Source organism: Prionailurus viverrinus, chromosome X (genome assembly GCF_022837055.1).
Source record: "Prionailurus viverrinus isolate Anna chromosome X, UM_Priviv_1.0, whole genome shotgun sequence".
NCBI lineage: Eukaryota > Metazoa > Chordata > Mammalia > Carnivora > Felidae > Prionailurus > Prionailurus viverrinus.
Genome location: NC_062579.1, coordinates 95,140,416 through 95,161,456, shown reverse-complemented (window position 1 = coordinate 95,161,456; position 21,041 = coordinate 95,140,416). Strand labels below are relative to the sequence as shown.

Sequence of the window (21,041 nt, the reverse complement as noted above, 5' to 3'; positions counted from 1 at the left end):
ACTGAGGTCTGTAGAAATCTTTCTTAATTTTCTTTAAGGTTTATTCATTTTTCAGAGACAGTGAGAGACAAAGCGTGAGTGAGGGAGGGGCAGAGAGAGAGAGGGAGACACAGAATCTGAAGCAGGCTCCAGGCTCCGAGCTGTCAGCACAGAGCCTGATGCCAGGCTCGAACTCACGAACTGTGAGATCATGACCTGAGCCGAAGTCGGAGGCTCAACCGACTGAGCCACCCAGGTGCCCTATTATGGTCTCGCGGTTCGTGAGCCTGGAGTCTGCTTCGGATTCTGTGTCTCCCACTCTCTCTCTGCCCTCCCCTACTCACACTGTCTCACTCTTTCAAAAATAAATACATTAAAAATTGTTTAAAAAGGAATCTTTTGTAATGCATATACAAGCATGACTTGTTATTCATGTGTATGTAAACAGCTGTATTTAAGGCATTTGAAAGTTTTAAGTAGAGGCAACATTCCCTCTGAGATCTATTTTACATTTATTTAGGAAAGCTCTTTGTCAGAACAAAAGGGAAAATTCAGTGTAACTTTCATCTGAGTCAAAAATTCTGATTTTACCACAGTTGTACAAAATCAGGATTGGACATATAGAGAGATTATAGAGCATACAGCACAGTTCCAGCATCCTCTGGGTGTCTTCCTCAGTCTGCAGTGTGAGAGAAATAGACTAGACAGTCCTCAAAGGGACTTTTGAGCTCTAACAGTCCATGAACCCGAGACTCCGATGAAGTAGATTATTAATCTTTTCAAATGAATTAGAGTAGATGTTGAGGGTTTTAGGATTGGTTAGTGAGTGTATCGGAGAGGGTGATTTTGACTGCAAATAATGAAACATGTATCTAAAAATAGTTCAGGGGCACCTGGGTGGCTCTGTCGGTTAAGTATCCCACTCTTGATCTCGCTTCAGGTCATGATCTCACGGTTGGTGGGTTCGAGCCCCGCATTGGGCTCTACCCTGATAGTGCTGAGCCTGCTTGGGATTCTCTCTCTCCCTGTCTCTCTGCTCCTCCCCCATGGGCTTGCACGCTATTATTCTCTCTCTCTCTCTCTCTCTCTCTCTCTCTCTCTCTCTAAAAAAAAATAAAAATAAAAATAGTTTGGGGCACCTGGGTGGCTCAGTCGATTGAGTGTCCGACTTCCCCACTCATTCTCTCATTCTCTCTCTCTCTCTCTCAAAAACAAAAATAAAATAAACATTTTTTTAAAAAATCTAGAAAAAAATAAAAATAGTTTAAACTGTAAGGTCTCATGAATTCACAGAGTGAGATGATCAGAGGTAAGAAAGATGCCAGTAGATTTCCTTCTTGAGTCACACTGGCAAGAATCGAATCATGTGCCCTTGCCTTCACCGGACACTGGCAAAGGGGAAATGGGATCTCCAAAATGGATTCAAACCCTCTGGAATTGGGTTCCCTTCCCTAAGTGTATTGCTACCTAATTCTTAAATGAAAATCAGGCTTCTCTTGGCAAGGAATGAAGGATCGCTGCTGGGGAGGCAGCCAGCGATATCTGCCAGGGTTAGGGCATTCATGTTGCTTTGTGCTTTGTACCCCTGGAACCTAGCACCACAAGGCAAGTAAAGCATCATCTGGAAACCTTGCTTTAGTCCTTAGCTCTGTTATCCCTTCCCGTCTCCATCCTCCAAACATACACATCTCTATAAAACACTAAAAATGTGCCTATTTGGAGGGTTTCTTCTTCTCTATGTGCCCCTCCCTCGCCTCAGAAATGCAGAAAGTAATCAGATATAGTCCACTACAAAAATAAAATCGGCCTGAAAAGGCCCTGGAAAGGCCTGGAAAACTGACCCCATGAATGAACCATTCTTAAGAGAGATTTGAGTGGATCAGGCTGTCGAGTCGTCGAGCAACCTAACTTTCCATGATGCAAAATCCTGTGGAAGGCAAGGAAAAGGAGCATTATTTATGGCAGAAAGGAAGGGTGTGAATGTGTTTCCATGGAGGAGGGGGACGAAAGAGAAGATGCACGTATATGATTCACTTGTGGGATATTTTTAACTTAAAATAGGACACTTAGTATTGCAATCAGTCAAGTCTAAACAACTTATCTGTTTCTGTGTGGAAAAGTTATGCTCAAAAGAGAATTCTTTGTCTAAATAGAGCAAACATATGCTCCTCATCACCATGAGAAGGGTTCTTTTTCACATGCCATTTGCTAGCCATAATTGCCACAATAAAAAGCTGCCTGGTCCCTTTCAGGTGGGGATGTAGAGCGCAGCCCAGTGAGAAGGAGCCCTGGTAACCAGGACACAGAATCACATTTCCCCTATGGTATTTCATTCCAAGCCTCAGTTTCCCTCATGCCCTCCCTTCCTTTTTCCTTATACAGCTTCAGCTTTAGAAAAACAGTCATTTGGGGGAGTAGATGGGGAGTCGAGTGAGGTGGGGTGGGAGGCGGGTATTAGAAATTAGCAAGGCTGCGGGGCGCCTGGCTGGCTCAGTCATTTAAGCTTCCGATTTTGGCTCAGGTCATGATCTCACGGTTCGTGAGTTCGAGCCCCTCGTGGGTCTCTGTGCTGACAGCTCGGAGCTTGCTTCAGATTCTGTGTCTCCCTCTCTTTCTGCCCCTCCCCCACTTGCGTTCTCTCTCTCTCTCTCTCTCTCTCTCTCTTTCTCTCTCTCAAAAATAAACACGAAAAAAATTTTTTAAAGATCTCTCTAGCTATTGCATAGAGAACTAAGTGGAGGGAAACAGTGTTACAGGCAAGGAGACCACTTAAGAGGCTGTTGAAGTAATATAGGTGTGATGGAGATAAAAGAGATATATAAATGACTAGCACCTTGTCAAAAGACTTCTGTACAAATTAAATTACTTTCCAACGTTTTTGGGATGCATAGTTGACGTTTCTTTGGGTTACAACTCTGATGACACTGAACGTGAAGATGCTCAGCTTTATGCAGGTTACACAGGCAAGCAATGACAATGGCCACACCTAAAGTATCATCGGTATGGGTTAAGAACCTGGAGAGGTCAGTGAAGCATTGGTGCCAAAAGCAAAGAACTCGTTGACTGGACTTAATTGCAGGATTAAGGAAGTACAGGTGTGATGGCACTGTTCTCTGAGATAAGGAATCCAGGAAGAGGAGAAGCAGGGTTGGGGGTGAGGGTTGAATGATGGGCTCAGTTCAGGACATGGTGGCTTTGAGGTGCCAAGTCTTGCAGTTGTCTTGCAGGCAACTGGAAATAGGTCTAAAGCTCAAGGCCTGAAAAGGAGGTTAGACTTGGGATTATCAGTCCACACATGGGAACAACAAGTGGGGCAATGGATGGGGTCTTCCGGGGGGGGGAGGGGGCGCCCATGGCATCAAAAGAAGAGAAGGCTTAAGACCAAACTCCAAGGATATTAATACTCAAGAGAAGGCTGAGGAATGGATAGGAGGCCACAAAGGAGACTGAGAGGGAAACACCTGACAAGTAGGAGGAAAACCAGGAACGTGTGCCGTGAAAAAGCCAAGGGAAAAAAGCTTTTCAAAAGGAGGGGAATGGTTAATGCCAGCTGCTGCTTTAGAGGTCACATAAAATAAGCTGTTTTTTTTTTTAAGAAGCCATTTGGCTTGACAGCATTCGTGACTCTGATAGGAATGCCTTTGGTGGAGTGCTAATTAATTGGAATAGGATTGCAGTGGTAGAGTGGGAGGTGAGGAAATGGAGAAAGTGAAAATAGATCACTTTTTTGAGATGCCTGGCTGGGAAGGGGAGGCTTTGGCATTAAAGCAAGTCAGCTCCCAGGTGTGTGCAAATCAGCACCCAGGTGGGGCACAGGTGCATGACAGGTGGGGAACACTGAAATCAGCTGGGTGGCTGGATAAAGTGTCTCCCGGGAGGAAGCCAGTGTGTGGCACAGCTACCCAAACGCTCAGCCTCTATGGCCGGAGCTCCCGCTGTCTGTTTAGACAACTGTGGCAGATGGGGGACCTGTGTTTTCCGTGACTGTACTGGAGAACATGGGCCGTCTTCCGCTGGAAGGAAGAAAGCTGAGTAGGGAGCGTCATAACACCTCCCAAGAGCAAAGCCCCCGGTGTTGGTAGTAGTACTTACGGTGACCCAGCTGGGCTTACACAGTGCTTGGTTTCCTATTTCAGTAAATCAAAATACATTGATGGGTGAGGGTGGAGACACATGTCTAAATGAGAGCACAAAGAGTCTGCTGACAGAAACAGACAGGAGAGAAAATAGAGGCCTGTGCGGCACGAAGATTTGAATCAGACCTACGAAGAGCTTACCGGTTCTAAGACTGTGTGGCAGCATCGTGCATTATCAAAAGACCTTACACAGTCCCTGCGTTTTGAAACTTTTAAAGGCAATGTTGGATAACAGTAATCTATGAATGCTTGAAATACAAGCCTCTCTGGACTCAGGAAGACGAACCCACTGTTTTCTCAGGGTCTCTTCCAACTCTGAAGGTTTCTCTTCAGAAATAGAACCCAGTTCCTAAAGTTCCTTGTTACTTTCCCTGCATTTCAAAACCAAAAGGTCCCCAACAAGGGAAGGTCCATCCATGGTAGCATAGTACCTTTGGAAGCTGGGAAGTGATGTGGAGAACATCCTTCTTTCTCTTCTTTGTTTTCGTCTTCTGCACTTTTCTGAGGCAAACCTGAACCCCAGGGGGAATTCGTCCTTGATAGTCTGCCTTAATATTCAGTACATCATGATGGCCTCCCTATAGTAATTCTAATAATAACCGCTACCACTTATTGAGAGCGTACTATGTGCCCGAAACTATGCTGTCTTATTCACACTCTTGCATTTTATCTCCACAACCCAACCACCCTTGAGAGGTACCTATAATTATCTCCAGCTACAGCAGAGAAAACTGGTAGTCAGAAGGATTATGTATTGTGCCTTGACCATGGAGTTATTAAGTGACTCAGGCACAAGTTTTCTGGCCCCCAGTGTGCATTTTTCCAACTTCTACATTTTCAATGACAATTGGAGATGACCAGGTATCATGGTAGTTAAGTGGATGACAAATGCCGTTTGACGAATATGCTGTTTATTCACAGAATGTGTGTTTAGTGGCGCTTAGGAAATAGTTTAATAAAACCTAATCATCTCAAGAGATGAAATTTGCTTTGACAATAAAATCAGCCATTTGTTCCAAATCAATATCTTTTTTTGATTTACTGAAATGTGAACCTGAATTCTCGGTATAAACTCTGAAGCATGACTGCCCTTTGTAAGCACTGCTATAAACAACCAGGCCCTTCACTTCAGGGGATGAGTTGATTATGGAGAGATTGGGCTCTTTATTTCCGTCGCTGCTTTTGAACCATCCTGCTCTGGTAACTCACTTCCACCTCGTGCCTGACTAGAATGGAACTAGGAGTTAGACCAGGTCTCTTGGTGTGATAGCAAATTTGAGAGCTGGCTTACTCCTTAGAGCCAGCCTCATGCTCTCCCCAGATCAACCTGATAGCAGATACACAAGAAACATGGACCTTTTCTGTGTATAGACAATGCAGTTGACCCATTGTCCATAAGACACACACTTTGAGGTGTTTGTCTAGAGGATCTGATGTATAACCAGTCCTTTATAAATGCTCGTTGGATCATCTGTATGCCTCTGAGTAGTTCCCAAAAGCACCCGTTCGTCAAATGGGCCTAACGGGTGGAGGGAGGTATCATCTGTGGTTATGAAGGAAGGCCATAACTGGTTCTTTGGAGGAGCAAACTTTGGCCCCACGCATTCAATCTGTTCAGCTAGTCTACTATGAATCCCAGTCCTCCTCCCAATCAGTTGATGCTGGACCTTGCTCCAGAATATTCTCACCATATAATAACCAGCCTCTCTTCAAATGCCTCTTATGAACAGAAAAGTCACTACCTCCTCCAGGCAGCTCATTCCATCTTTCAATGCCTCCGCCTGATAGAAAGTTCTTCTGGGATACTTTTTAACTTTTTAGTAGTCTTTTAACTTTCACCATCTAGTCTTATTGCGACTCTTGAGGCCCTGTGTTACCAATTTAATCTGTTTTCTATGAAATAAATGTATTAAGTGACCCATGAGCTATACTGGGTACTTCCTCTGTGGCATCTTATTTATCCTCATGACCGCCCTTCAAGGTGAGTACGGTGTATCGTTTCCCTATTTTTAACAAACGTGAAAAACAAGGTTCAAAGAAGTTGAGTAACTTGGTCAAGATCACACAACCAATAAGTGACAGAGTTGAAATTTGAACCCGTTGACTTGAGGGCAAAGTCCACATTCTTTTCACCAAAGTGCTCTTCTAACTGCCTCCTCCGCATGACAGCCTGCTTGGTGTATGTGAGCAACTCTGTCAGGCCTTCTAAGTCCCATCCCTGATCCACTTAACTGCCCCACACTTGCCATGGTTTTGAGCTCCTTTGCCATTCTTCTCACTCTTCTCTGAACATGTTCCCATTTATTTAATATCTCTTCGAGAGTGAGGTTTCCAGGCGTGAACAAAACAATCCACATATGCTCTAGCTCAAAGGTAGAATGGAGACTATCACAACCCTCTTTCTATATTCTCTGTTTTGGTTCATCTTGCCTGGCGGTCTTCAAAAGGATTTTGCCAAAGAACATTTATTTCAAGTAAAGTAAGTCCCCATTTATAAAACCGATGCAAACAGCAGATCAAATAAGAAGTGATATACAAGAACCTTCCCTATTCAGGCTCAGTCCCACCCAGTGGTAGTTTACACGGTGACCCCAAGACCTTTTTGGAAAATGCCAAGGAAGTAAAAAGCACAGATTGAGAAACCACAGGTAAAGTTAAATTGGATTTTTGGACATTTTTTTGATCTATGATGTGATTGCAGGGTGCTAAAAATGCACATGTCTCTCATCCCAGTGTCCTCATCTTGTACTTGAACAGTTGGTTGCATCATAGTGCAGGATCTTACATTAGTCTGTTTTCGATTCTATCTCATCAGATTCCATCCATATCTTGGCATTCTTCTGCCATTATCCAATATCTTCACTGTCCTTCCCAGCCTTGTGTCACCTATGGATTTGATGAATGCCTTCCATGTCCTCATCCATGATAACACTGATGGATAGATAGGCCAAGATGAAGTTGTGACACCATTAGAGTAAGTCATCTGTTAGACTTTGAACCCATCTGTTTGAACTATCACCTATGGGTTGCGATTTGTAGTGGATCCGGAAACCAATATATTGACCTATGACCAGCTTTAAGAAAAAAAGAAATAGAACACAAAACCTTAGAATGTGTCATGTGTAGTAAGGATGAGTAAGTAATGTTTCATGAAACTTTTATTTCAATTGTATATCTCAGATAATGGGATAAAATATAGGTCTTACTGAGGGTCACAGTCAAAACAAGTTTGAAAGTCACTAGCCTCACCTATATTTTCTTCAACTTATCCACAAAGAAACCTTACCAGACTGGTAACTCTATTTAAAAGGAAGTAAGAGGGGCTCCTGGGTGGCTCAGTTGGTTAAGCATCCGACTTCAGCTCAGGTCATGATCTCATGGGTTGTGAGTTCAAGCCCCACGTCGGGCTCTGTGCTGACAGTTCAGAGCCTGGAGCCTGCTTCGGATTCTGTATGTGTGTCTCTCTCTCTCTGCCCCTCTCCTGCTCACACTCTGTCTCTCTCAAAGATAAACATTAAAAAACTGTTTTTAAGTAGGGAAGAAGAATCCCTCAACATAATTTATTTCCAGTCATAGTATCCATAAACACCATTTCCTCATCTAAGAAGTAAGAAAAAATGGTTTACTAACGCATTTGAGGATCTTTTCCAAATCGATATTAGGTTTCCACCATGAAATCTGTGAGGCACATCTTCTGAATCTTCTTGAGGTCAGAACTATGTTTACCCACCTCTTACCTTCCAGCGCATCCTCTACTGCCCACTGTTTCTCAACAATCACAAGAAAAAATTGTTCTAAAAACCCATTTGCAAGCTGTCTCTAAGAGGTCATTTTTCCTGGCCAGGAGACTTGAACTCAGTTTGAAGAAGTTAGGTGCTGTGTTACAGTCCCTTCACTCATCCTGGACTCTAGTAACTTTGAATCAGTGTTCCTTCCAGCCATTCTTCTTAACAGAGAAAACCAAACTTTCCCCTCTCTCATCCATCAGCATTACGCCACCTGCCCCAAGCAGCACACCTCTGCCTTGCTTGCTTGTCTTCCGCTTTTTGAAAACCATAGCTGAAAAAGCCATTTTCTAGTGTCCTTAGAATTTTTTGCAAGTTTCAGATAAAACTAACCACCACTGAATAGAAGGAGAAATACAAAGCTCCCTTTTCAAACTCTACATGTCAATTCAACTTGATACAAGTGGATTTAGCATCTTCTGTTGTTTTGAGAAATATATATATATATATATATATATATATATATATATATATACATAATAACATCCAGGCATGAAAAGCTACCTCAATCAGGGGGAAAAAAGAAAATAAACCAAACACAGTAGTTTTAGAACAGAAAAAGGCACCTTCTTTTCCCTTCTTAAACTCTTGCCTGATGTTTCTCATTGTCTCCTCCTGTCTCCCTTGCCAACCCTTTCATGTCTACAGAATGTCCACCCATCACACCAAGCGATACAGATGATATTGAAACTCAAGTTCTTCAGGGGTTACCTGATTTTCTTTGTGCACTTCCATCACTCTCCCATGTGCACACTGAAAGAGAACAGAATTAGATCTTTCGAATGAAGGCCATTATAAGTAAAATTCCCTGCAGGGACAGACTTCTAAATTTTGTGAAGCTCTGTAGGGAATCAAGAAAATCTGAATTATAATAAGTTTGCTTGAATAAAGGGATCTCCCAGGGAAAAAAAAAAGAAAGTTTATTTTTAAAGTTCTTGCCACCAGCGATGACAATCTCCACACCTCCACCCCCACCACCCCTTCCCAATGCTTCAGTGACAGTGGAACCTGTCTCACTGTCAACACGAAGAAAAGGTCTGTGACCACACTCCAGATAGTCCATAGAGGAGGATATGTGGTTGAAGGAGGGCGTGAAGGATGGAGGGAGTTGTTGGTTAACAGTAAGACAGAGAAGATGAAAGCAACTGATCTGAGATACCTGGAAACACTTCTGTCAGGGGCCAGCAATACCAGTGGACACAGCCAGGTGGGGGTAAAAGAAAGGTGACAAAAGGGATAAGAGATTAGGAGTGCAGAATGGCTCAAACAGCAGATTCACAAGGCCCATGGAGTAGGAAAATGAAACCAAAAAAGTTATGTGGTAGCCCTTGTGCCATTTACTTTATCCTATTTGGTCATGGTTATTTTAACCAACTAAAGCACCCACTGCAATGGTGACCACCAACTAACGGGTCAGGTGGCATTAAAACTCATACCAGGATAGACAAAATCTGGTATAAACGTACAACGGAATATTACACGGCCTCAAACAAGGAAATCTGGTCCCACACTACAACACATGAACCTCGAGGACATTATGCAAAGTGAAATGAGCCACAAAAAGAGAACTATGGCATGATTCCACTCATATGAAGTATCTAGTCAAAATCATAGAAACAGGAAGTAGAAAGGTGATTACCAAAGGATGAGGGGAAGAAGGAATTCACGTTTCATGGGTAGAGTTTCGGTGTCACAAGATGAAAAAGTCGTAAAGATCTGCTGCAGACAATAGGAATGCACTTAACACTAGTGAACTGTGCACTTCAAAATGGTTAAGATGATCAATGTAATCTTACGTGGTTTTTTCACAACAGTAACAATGAAAAATTCATACAAACCAAACCTCCAGTGGATATTCCCATTTCCTTTCACTGTTCTCATGCCTGGACATCAATTGTACAGCAGTCTACCTACTCAGCAATTGGTTGCTGCAGCAGTCCCAACATAAGCGTCCTAAATCAGCGATGTTCTGCTCTATTCATCTGAGCCACATGCACTCAGTCAATCCCCATCAGTCACAGCCAGTCCCTCCCGCTGATCTGAAGCCTCATCCTATAAATGCAGAAATGAGAGTGGGGGCAGGTGCTAGTCTCTACCAGGCAAAGAGCGAGCTCAGTCTACATCAGCCATGGCACTGCTAATGTAGCCGTCTTCTCAAAGACCTCAATCTATCAGGAACATTAAATGTGAAAGTGTTTAAAATAGAAAGCGATGGCTACTAAAAATGAGCAAGCTTCCTGCCAGATGCGTTTATAAGCTTGGCATATTTTCTTTTCTTCAGGATTACTGGGACATATTTTACTAAAGTTCCCTGGCCAATGACCTAATCACCTATTTCCCTTTGACCAATGTAGCAAGTCAGGTAAAAAGAACGTAAGAGAATCCTGACTGTGAGTCCAGATTCTGCCATTTATTAGCAGTGTGACCTCCGTCAACTGAAGGTCTCTGGGTCTGAGCTTCCTCACCACTAGAAAGTGGGATAAAAACACATATTGCCTCCTGAGGCTGTTGTGATAGCTAAACAAGAAAACAAATACGAAAGAACTTTGGTTTTCGAAAGATACTCGCAACTGTACATTGTTAGTGTTGATCAGAACGGAGGAGAGAGGTCCTATGGCATTACATGTAACCTTGGCTTTTATGTGTTCATCTGCCACACCAGTTAGGTGGGTGGCATATGGAAAGACGGTGGCATAAATGTCGATATAAGTAGCAATCAAATTATGCTGTCACAAGAGCATAAGATGGCAGTTAATGTTGTTCAGACTCTGATTTGATAGCAGCACCAAGAATCATTTATAAAAGTTTTCTTTAAGAGTCCCTAGTGACTGTCCACATTACTCACCTGTGAACGAGTGATCCGTTAGCGTTTATGCCTGAAATTACATAATAATGCTAAATAAACACTACTTTTTGTTGCCATTTCTATATTCTAGAAAAAGAACATCTATTTTTGAATCATTTATTCTGTCCTCCTCTGAAATATGGCAGTGTAGAAAAAAATAAATCATTTTTGTCTACTTGTTGACCCAAAAGAGATTTCTCTATAATTTCAGATTCAGCACGACACTTGGAAAACAAACACTAGAATTTTAGAGCTGGTTAATTATTCCTCCTTATGAAGGCTAATTCAATAAATGACCCAATTGTTGATTAAGCGTCCTCGCTTTTTTTTAATGTGAAAGCACTTGGAAAAGTATGAGCCACTTTACAAATATAAGGGATGATGTAAGATGTTAATTGGCATCTTCAGGAACTATTTTCTGTCAATTCATCATGCGCTTGCTAAAACGGGAGGACACAAGAACAAAATAAGTCCACAAGGTGGTTATTCTGATTTTGTATTATCTGTGGTTGTCAGTCTCTAATTTAAATGCATTCCTGGATAATGTTATTTGTTGCTCATTCAGTACAAACCTACTCTCCTTGCTCAGTCAAGTGCAGGAGAACACTTTCTGGAATTGAAAAGGAGAGCCAGACTTTCCTCTAATCCTTTAACAGAGAGTGCAAGAGACAAAATCAGGCCTCTAGGGTAGACTCTCCTTCATCGTGAAACCAATAGAAAAAGTCAGTAAAGCATGGTGGTTGGGATCAGAGACTACCTAGGTTTGAATCCCAGATCCACTACTTGCTAGCTGTGTGCCCCTGGGAAAAATTCTTTATCTGTAAATGAGGATGATGATGTCATGTTCCGCTATGGGGAAGTTGTGAGGATTAAGTAAGATAATAGGTATAAATCACTTAGCAAAGTGCCTGGCTCATAAGTGCTCAATAAGCAAGTAGTAGTAGCAGTGGTATTTGACCTTCCATCCACAGAACAGAAAATCGAACCGATCATTTACAAAACCAAGATAAAAAGGACCAAGAAGAAGTTTGGGACTGCTATAGAAATTGTGTGATCTTCCCTTCTGTCCTTGGTATATGGGTATACCTTTTGCAAAAGAGGCATGCATATGCCCGTAGATGAGTTTGATGAGCTACAACCAATCACATGCTCCAGAGACTGGTCTCAGCCTGCAGTAACCTTCACAGAGGGTTTCATCTGCCTAATGCTGATGTGAAGCTCTGTCTGGATCACTTACAGGATGTTCACTATAGTCAGTTGAATGGTGCTCCAAATCCTTCATTCTCTTTCTACTCTCAAGAAGTGTCATACTGACTGTGGAGCTAAGGCTGGAATGTCGTGTGAGTTCCATACATGTATGAGTTTGATATGTGTAGATTTTAGGTCATCTTCCATGACTTTGAGATCAAAAGGTAAAAGAACAGCTCATTCTGTGGGTAGCCTGCAGCCATCCTAGGTAGGTCAATTTCACAAAAATAAATAAATAAATACGGGAGTAGATAAGTAAGAAGACAGTTTATCTAGGTCAATGTGGAGAATATGACTCTCCCAAGACAAAACAAAAGGCTCCCAGCTAAGTGGGAAATCAAAAAGAAAGAAGTTATGAGGCTGACATATTCATAAGAAGAAAGCAGTATCCTAGGATTTTTGAAGCAAGTTTAATGTAGGAGTGGCTTTGTGTGTCCAGTGACCCTTCTGTTTTATTAAGATATTCAGGTGCCAAGCATGTCGATCAGTTTTCAAAAATTCAGGTATGTAATAGCCCAAGTTTAACAGAATAATACACTGGGAAAAGCATTGCAATGAGATGATCCACAGAGTTCCTTTAAATATCATTTCCCTTCTCCAAATTCATTTAAACTCTTTTTTTAACTGCATTTTTCAGGCCTGCACCTCTAAGGAAAAATCACAATCAGGGAATAACCTATTATCAGAGATATTTGCATTGCTCCCTCCAAAGTGACAGCTCGGGTTGTTTATATAAGAAGTAGAGAACAGCAGGCCAACATCTTCAACTCCAGCACATCCAAATTCTGCTGAAATGTCTGCACACAAGCAAATGGCCAGAGTTGTCAGGGGCCTTAAAATAAAAGTCAAGTACCGTGCTCAATGCTATATCGAAAACATAATTTATCACATAAATAAAACTCCCTCAGCAGTGTCCTCTTCCCACACAAAGGACAATAGCACGTTAGCTCTTATTAAAACTATTAAGCACCAGAGGAAAAGCATCTTCAAAGTTCAGGGAGAGTCACAAGATGCAAAGCTTGCAAACTACTTCTGAACCACTCAGTCTTCCACACATTTTGCTCGGCAGGCGCCATGACCTGAAATAAACCTGAAACTCTCTCAGATATGGAAAAATATCTGGTTGGTAAATTCAGTGGTTAACAGTTAGGGCTTATGTGGCCAACATCCTAGGCTAAGTCTTCATGTGAGCCAGTTGGCCTAACTATATTTCAGACCATACCTTTAAACAGAGCCCCGGTCTCCGTTAACTACAAGAAGGGAAAGTATATGAATCAGTGCCAACCCATCTTTACTAAATGGAAACACAATTCAGAGACAGTTCTTCTGGCTGTCAGCAGGAGTGTCCTCTTTCCATGCAGAAGTTAGTATATTTGGAAAAGTGAACACGGGGATATATAAAACATTTACCAAGAGGCCACATCTGTTGAGACGTGTTTATCTTGAGATACATGAAAAGAGGAGATGTTTGGTCCACCTCAGAATACACTTCCAACTCCAAATCAAGGAGAAGAGGGTTCTGCAGGAGCAATCCCAGTGTTTCACAAGGAGACCAGCAAGAAGGAATAGAAAGGATATTTAGTAGTAAATGTATTTTTACTTATACGTAAATATTAATATTTATAAGTAAATTCCGAGCACATAGGAAATGTTGTCATGGGCCGACCTTCGAAACCATTTAGTACAGCACTCTGTTTCCAAAAGAGGCATGTGGGAAGGTGGCACGATCCGTCATGAAATCTTCTTCAAAAATCACAAGAGTGAAAGGTTTCTAGAGAATAAGGACATCAATATGGCAGTTCCAGAGAGTCAGAGAAGCTCTGGTTAAAGCCAATCACAACCAACTCCCTAGTGGCCAAGCACGGTGGATTTATCTCATACTTGTATTTTCTGGACATGGCAGCTTCACAGACCAGTAGATATGGCAGAGGATGCTAGTGACTAATGACTTCTCTGGTTCTTTGCTGGTTCTTGTTCACCCTTACTAGTTTCCTGTTAACCACTGGCTTACAATGGGTACTGTTCTTCCTCTGTCCTTGTAAGTGGCTTCATGCTGTGAATATCAGTCAAAATCCAGTCAGAAAAACAGAAGTCAGGGACGCCTGGGTGACTCGGTCAGTTGAGCATCCGACTCTTGATTTCAGCTCAGGTCATGATCCCAGGATACAGGATCGATCCCTGCATTGGGCTCCACACTGATGCGTGGAGTCTGCTGGGGATTCTCACTCTCTCTCTCCCTCTGCCCATCTCCCTTGTGCTCTCTCTCTCTCACTCTCTCTCTCAAAGAAAAAAAAAGAAAACCAGAAATCACATTAGTTATTTGAACAGAGAGAATTTAATACAGGGAATGGGCTGCATGGGTTTTAAAGAGTTGAAAAAAAAGGTGGAAATAATATCTGCAGGTATCAGCCACCACCTCTAGGGCTGGGGAAACAAAGGAAAGTGGTTGGAGCTGTCAACCTAGAAGGATTTGCTCTCTCCAAGTGGGACCTTCTCCTCTGAGAAGAGGAGGCCAGCCAGCTGCTTTTGGTGCCTCTGAGGTGGCATGACGAGACTGATTCTCGGGGTATAGATAGGAGCTGGAACGTGCAGGCAGCTCCTGCCGCCAAGATGAAGAGCTACTGTTGCAGCCGTGCTGACTGAAACAGAAAGCAAGCAGGAAGGAGCAAGTCCCTTCTCCCTCCTCTAGCTTTCCAGAATCGCTTTATTTCCCATATTGTCAGGCCCTATCAGAAATCGAGCTGGCCAAAAAGAAATGGAGTTAGCAGAGTCCCAACCCCAGCATCACAAAGCAACTTCCAAAGGGGTGAGTTTGGGGCTGTGAGACAATAGCTTAATAACTAACACACGGTGCGATGAGGTGTTAGACTTCCATGTCATTGTTGCTGGCGGAGTCACTCAGATGTGCTTACGGTTTGGATGAAACATTCATTGGAGTGGACCGGGTGCCACAGAGGATTTTATCATTCTTGAATCCATAAGGAGGTGTTATTGGAAAACCTCAACCAGAGCTCTTCTACGCGTGTGCGAGAGTGATTCTGACTCCCCTCTTGTTGAAGCTTGGGTACTCAATATTCATCACCATTTTTTGCTTTTGTTCCGGCTCAAGTCGGTAGCCTGCCTGCTTCCTTAAATGATTCTGTACACATGGTAAGTGGTCAGGTGGCCAGTCTCCAGAGCTCTGGAAGCATGAAGCCTGAGCTGGGCCATCTGTTGAGTGCGTGCTGTTTTGTATCACACACAGGGAAGTGGTGGGCAAAACCCAGAAGCACACTGGAGGCCTAATGAAAATAGGACCAGTTAAATCTTTCCTCTAAATGTTCATTAGGCCATCTGCTCTTATTAGTATCCTTATCATTTGGAAACATTACAGAGTTAAGATAAGAGAGACAATCTGTGGAATTCTGGTCTAACTTGAAATGAACTTTTGAGCAGAGCCATCGTGAGTTGTGATATTTCTCTTCCCCTTCACAACCCAGCCCACTTATATCTTAACATCTCCATGGTGAAATTTTTTAATAGTTCTTTCCTGAATATTATACTAGAAAGAAGGGTTAGCCATAGCTACGAAAATGAAAACATAATCTTGGAGTGGCTGATCAATGAAATCAGACCATTTCATAAAAGCTGTGCAGTCATACTTCTGGCCTGTAAATTGCTTTAGATGCCAAAGGGAATTGGAAGCTCGGTCTATTCTGTCGAGCCAATACTATGATATTAACAACCTGCAAAAGACAAGTTTCTGCAACTTCTCAGCAGGAAGAAACCGCAGAATGATTCCAGGAGCTTCTTCTAAGTCCTTGGCTCCTTTTCAGGCAAACCCTTGGCTCTCAGGAAAACAAGATCCCCACTTCCCACTGCATGAAGACCCACGGTGGCCCTCTCCTGACTGAATTCACTCAGAATTTAGGGTCTCATCACCTGCCCCCACATTTTATCTCGCGATACCGTGGACCATTCTCTGGTTGTGTTGCCTTCTGTGTGCATGTCTCCCACAGTGCTGAATATACAGTGGGTATTTCATAAATACATGTGAAATTAAAACAAGAGAGACCCTCAAAAGGAAAAGACAGTAAAGCTTTCATGTTCCTCCCCCACCCACAGAAGTGCTAAAAGGGTTAAGTTCTTTGACTCTAATGATAAAACCCAAGATACAGAGAGACACAAACAGTAAATCGGCAAGTAGCATCATGTACAATATGTTCTTCTTACAATAACAATCAAATTTACAAACAAATTAGCTGTGGAGTCTGAAGGACATTCTGTAGTTTTCACACTGGGCCTTCATCTCCTGCTGATAGATGACTTTGACTGTAAATTGAAAACTGGAAGTGGTTAAACATTCTGTGTATTCACAAGTGCCATTTCCAAAATTGAGGCTTTGGAGAGGAGATGCAAGAAAGGGTCGACGGAAACTCAGAGCAATTATGCCTGTTATTAAGATGAGGTAGTGGCAATTACACAGCAGACTCAGAGAGAGTGTGTACGTGCTGATTGCTCTGAGGGAGCCTGTGAGAACAAACTTTTATAGCACCCATCAGGCCTTGGGTCTCTAGAGGAAGTACAGATTTTCAGCCACTCTGTCAGTGTGCTTTTGGACAGAGTTTATGGCCCCAGGAACCATCTTGGAAGGGATGCATGCTTGTTTCCTTAATGAGCTTGAATGAAACTCTTATATAACAGAATGGCTTCGTTCGCTGTTTCTTTTCCAGTAGGATAACCACTCTCAAGATTGTTGGCATCAGGACCCCTTTGCACTCCTAAAAATTGGTGGGGACCTCAAAGAACTTTTCTGTATGTGGGTTTTGTCTATTCGTATTTTCCTTATTAGAGATTAAAACTGTGGTGGCACCTGGCTGGCTCAGTCTGTGGACCGCGTGACTCTTGATCTCTGGGTTCTGAGTTCAAGCCGCATCCTGGATGTAGGAATTACTTAAATCTTAAAAAAAAAAAAATTGAAATCATGAATGTTTTGATAGGCTAGCCACAGGTACCCTCTGCAAAACTCCACTGTACACTCATGAGAAAGTATAAAAAGCAAATAGTATTATTAAAAAAGATAGTTTGACCTCACAGACCTCCTTGAAAGAGTCCCAAAGATCCCCAAAGTGCACAGACCAAAGCGGGAATACCATATGTCCTCAATTCTAAGACACCATGGATCGTAAGAGATAGCATCAATTTGACAACTTTGGGTGGTAGGGGAGAAATGTTCCATTAAATGTATGCATTAATTAATAAGACACATTCTCACTTCAGAAAAGTTAAATCATGGAGGAAGTAGGAAATGCACTTCTTAAGGTTGAGGAAATTTGCCAGTTCCCACTAACTTCAGTGGATCTCTTGAAACCCAGAGTTACTGACTCAAACGTGTTGATGAAAAATAGTTTTTCTTACAACCGATTTGCATTTTATACTTTTTTATTTATTTTTAATTTTTTTAATTTTTTTTAATGTTTATCTTTAAGAGCGAGAGAAAGATAGAGACAGGGCGCAAGCGGGGTAGGGGCTGAGAGAGAGGGAGACACAGAATCCGAAGCAGGCTCCAGGCTCTGAGCTGTCAGCACAGAGCCCGATGCAGGGCTTGAACTCACAAACGGTGAGGTGATGACCCGAGCCGAAGTCAGACACTTAACTGACTGAGCCACCCAGGCACCCTTGAATTTTGTAATTTTTTAAATGCTTTCGTGAACTTCAAATGGTCCAGTCGATGAGGCAGTAATGTTTTCATTCAACAAACATTTGCCAGCTGTAATACCAGATCCTGGGAATACAAAAATGAATGAGACCTCATCCTTGCCCTTGAGGACTCACAGACCTAGTGCAGGATATAGGAAGGCAAACATGTATTTATGGTATACTAAAGAAGCATTGGGTCTGAATGAGTCATGAAGCTGGAAGAAGCTTGTAGTACCCAGAGATGGAGCACTGGGTATTCAAGAATGCCTCAGGTTAATCACTAAGTTTAAGCAATTACTCGTCTTAACAAAGGGCTGCCCTAGTGGACTTCGCCATATGTGTCAGTCATTTTCAGACATTAATTTCTTTCAATTTAATTTAATTTTGCAAACACCGGTGATCTATCCAGAGACATAGAACTCGAAATCTGTCAGAACAGTTTGACCATAGTGGTATAGTCAGTAACACCAGTCGAGAACAAAACCTAACAGAACATTTTCTTCATTGTGATTAGATTAGGCTGAGAGTAACAGAAACCCCCTGCAACATAACACTGACCTAAGCAACACAAGCAGCCAGACTAGATGTCTGGTGCGAGACTAGGATGGCAGCTCCCTGAGCCATTTGGGATTCAGGCTCCTCTATTTCCGCCCTGCCACCCTGGCACATAGCTTCCGTTTTCATGGCCACCCCGTGGTTCAAGACATCTGCTAAAATTCCCAACCCGTATATTCATATTGCAGAATGGAAAGAAGGGCAAAAAAGAGCCTCCTTCCAACCAGGTCAGCTCTCCTTGAGTAGCCTTCGAAAGCGTCACCTTAAAAATGTGGATACTTCCACACTTCCTCTTACATCTTGTTGCCTTGAACTCTATCACATGGCTACACAGAACTGCAAGTGAGCCGGAATCCCTTCTGTTGTAGACAGCAGTGTGCCCAGATGTTTAAAGAATGGGGAGCTACTACTAAGGAGGAAAGAGTGGGCGATAGGGTAGGCCTAGAACCAGTAGCGTCTGCCACAGGCATCTTAGCAACCATAAATGTAACATTTTGTTTTGACCCTGATACTGCCCGAACTTCTTCAGATTTGTTAAAGCCATCTAGAGAAAGTTTGGTTTTCTGGAGTTGGAAAGCGAGATGACATCTTTCAGAATGATGGCTCGTATTGATCTTGCTTTTTAAAAGTAGAAATTATTAGCAGATGAAATACACCAGGGCTACTTTGAAGCTCTTTGTTGTTTGTTTTTCTTTGCTTTGTTCCTCCACTACCAAAATGTTTTCAGAACGTTGGAGTAGATGTAATTTAATCTGTAGGCTCTGTGACAGAATGATTCTCAAGTTCAGTCCAGTCATAACTCTTGATTAGATGGATCCCGACTATTCATCGGCAAAGAATAATGTGACTTAAATGTCCGTTATTCAGATTGGGCAGCCATGAAGACAGACCATGCTAATGCATTTGACCAAAGGTTGAGAGGTTCCTCAAACTCCCCAGCTATTATTCAAAGAAACACAAGAGTGCGGATCTGAGAAAATGGGAAATCATTTGCCGGTTGACAAGTCCGTGTAATCCTGGTGTATTTCATCTTCTAATAATTTCCACTTTTTAAAAGCCAGATCAATAAGAGCTGTCACTCTTAAAGGTGTCATCATGCTCTCCAACTGCAGAAAACCAAACTTTGTCCAGACGGCTCTTTCACTCTTTTATAAATTTGAAGAAGCTCAGACAGTATCAGTGTCAAGAAACGAGAAGGCCATTTGAAAACTGACAAAAAGTGATGCTAACAATCTGGAGGTGTCAGTCCCGTCACCGTGTCTTCCCCAGGGCTGGTGTACTACAGAAGAGGTAATCATACATTGCCCGGAAATGCCTCCTGAAGAGGCCTAAGAGATCAAAATCAAAGTCGTTTTTCAAATGAGCCATAAGGCTGAACATGCAAAGGACGGAGATTAGAGGTGTCGTGTGTGGGGTGGGGAGACAGGTCCTTTTGGGAAACAACTGGTTTCTGCAGCATGGGCAAACTTCGGAAAAAGAAGGTATTGGCATTCGTCGCCAATTGTAAAGTAGAGTAACAGTCGTGACATATGTTTTTGAGGCTCTTCCATGAGAGTTAATTTCTTGAAGTGGATGGAATGGAACAGAAATGGTCTTCTACTGTATGTCACTTGCAACCCCTTGCGGACACTAGAAAATAAAGGAAATGGAGCTAGCAAACTCCGTGGGGGCAGGATCCAGTACGTCTTGGTTAGACTGGCTCCCTCGTGCCTAGCACAGTGCCTAAAATGGGATAAATAGATATTCATTGGCAGAAGAGAGGGAAGTAATTGAAGTAGCATGTTCCGCACTTGGAATTGTACCAGGAATCCTGTCACAAATAACAGTGGGGAATCCAACTAATAAGCTAAAATATTAGCTGTGAAATTGGCTGACAAATGTATGTGAAATAATATACCCCGATATAAGCCAAATTTCTTGGAGGACACGTAGCTTAGAAGGATTCTTGAGAAATGGAATAAATGAACAGGGGGGAGATGGCTGGTGACATAGAAGCAGGGGAACTTTGAAAGACCGTGACTACTATGTGATTGCACTCAACAGTTCATGAGATAACCAAGAGAACACTGCGACACTTAGGGACCAGAAGAAATACAGGCATGCTCCATAGAAGAATAAATAAATAGCTAGTCTTTACAGAGCTCTTTCTGTGTGCCATGCACTATGCTAAGTAAGTGCTCTATGGAGATTTTTTCAATGCCTATAATAAATGTTTGAGAAGATATTATTACTCTACCCAATTTCTGGATGAGGAAACTGAGGCTCAAGCAAGTTAACTGAGTTTTTCCAGCATTACAGAGCTAGCAAATAACAGACAGGATTTTACCCCAGGAAGTCTGAACTCCAGAGCCTGAGCTCCTAAACACTTCCTTTCACTGCATCTGAACCTTTTCCTACAAAGAGAGTACATAGCTTTCATCAGATTCTCAAAGAGTTTTATAAGTTTAAAAAAAAAAAAGAATGAGAAGCAGTGTTCCAGACTCTAAGTACCACGAAGTCAGGGACTAGGCCTGACTAGGTCGGCACTCAGATGTTTGTCAGGTGGTTGGATGGATGGCTATATTAACGCACGAATGTAATTCACTAGCTGGCCTCCAAATTGGCTCTCCTGCATTAGTCGGGTCTCCCTCCAGCCTGCCTTCCAAACTGCAGCCTAAGTGATCTTTCTAAAGGACTGACCTGACTGTATCAGCCCCCCAACTTTCAGGACCTTCAGAGACTCCTCAAACAGTGTAAGTCCTCAGTCCTCAGCGTATACAGCCCTCCATGGCTTAGTCCAGGGACTCCCAACAGTGGACAATTTTGCCCTTCAGG

At 42.5% G+C, this 21,041-nt stretch overlaps 1 protein-coding gene across 3 annotated transcripts in view; it reads left to right on the top strand.

Moving 5' to 3' along the window:
• TENM1 (teneurin transmembrane protein 1) overlaps positions 1-21,041 on the top strand; it is a 550,900-nt gene that overhangs the window by 481,633 nt on the left and 48,226 nt on the right. The window lies entirely within an intron of this gene.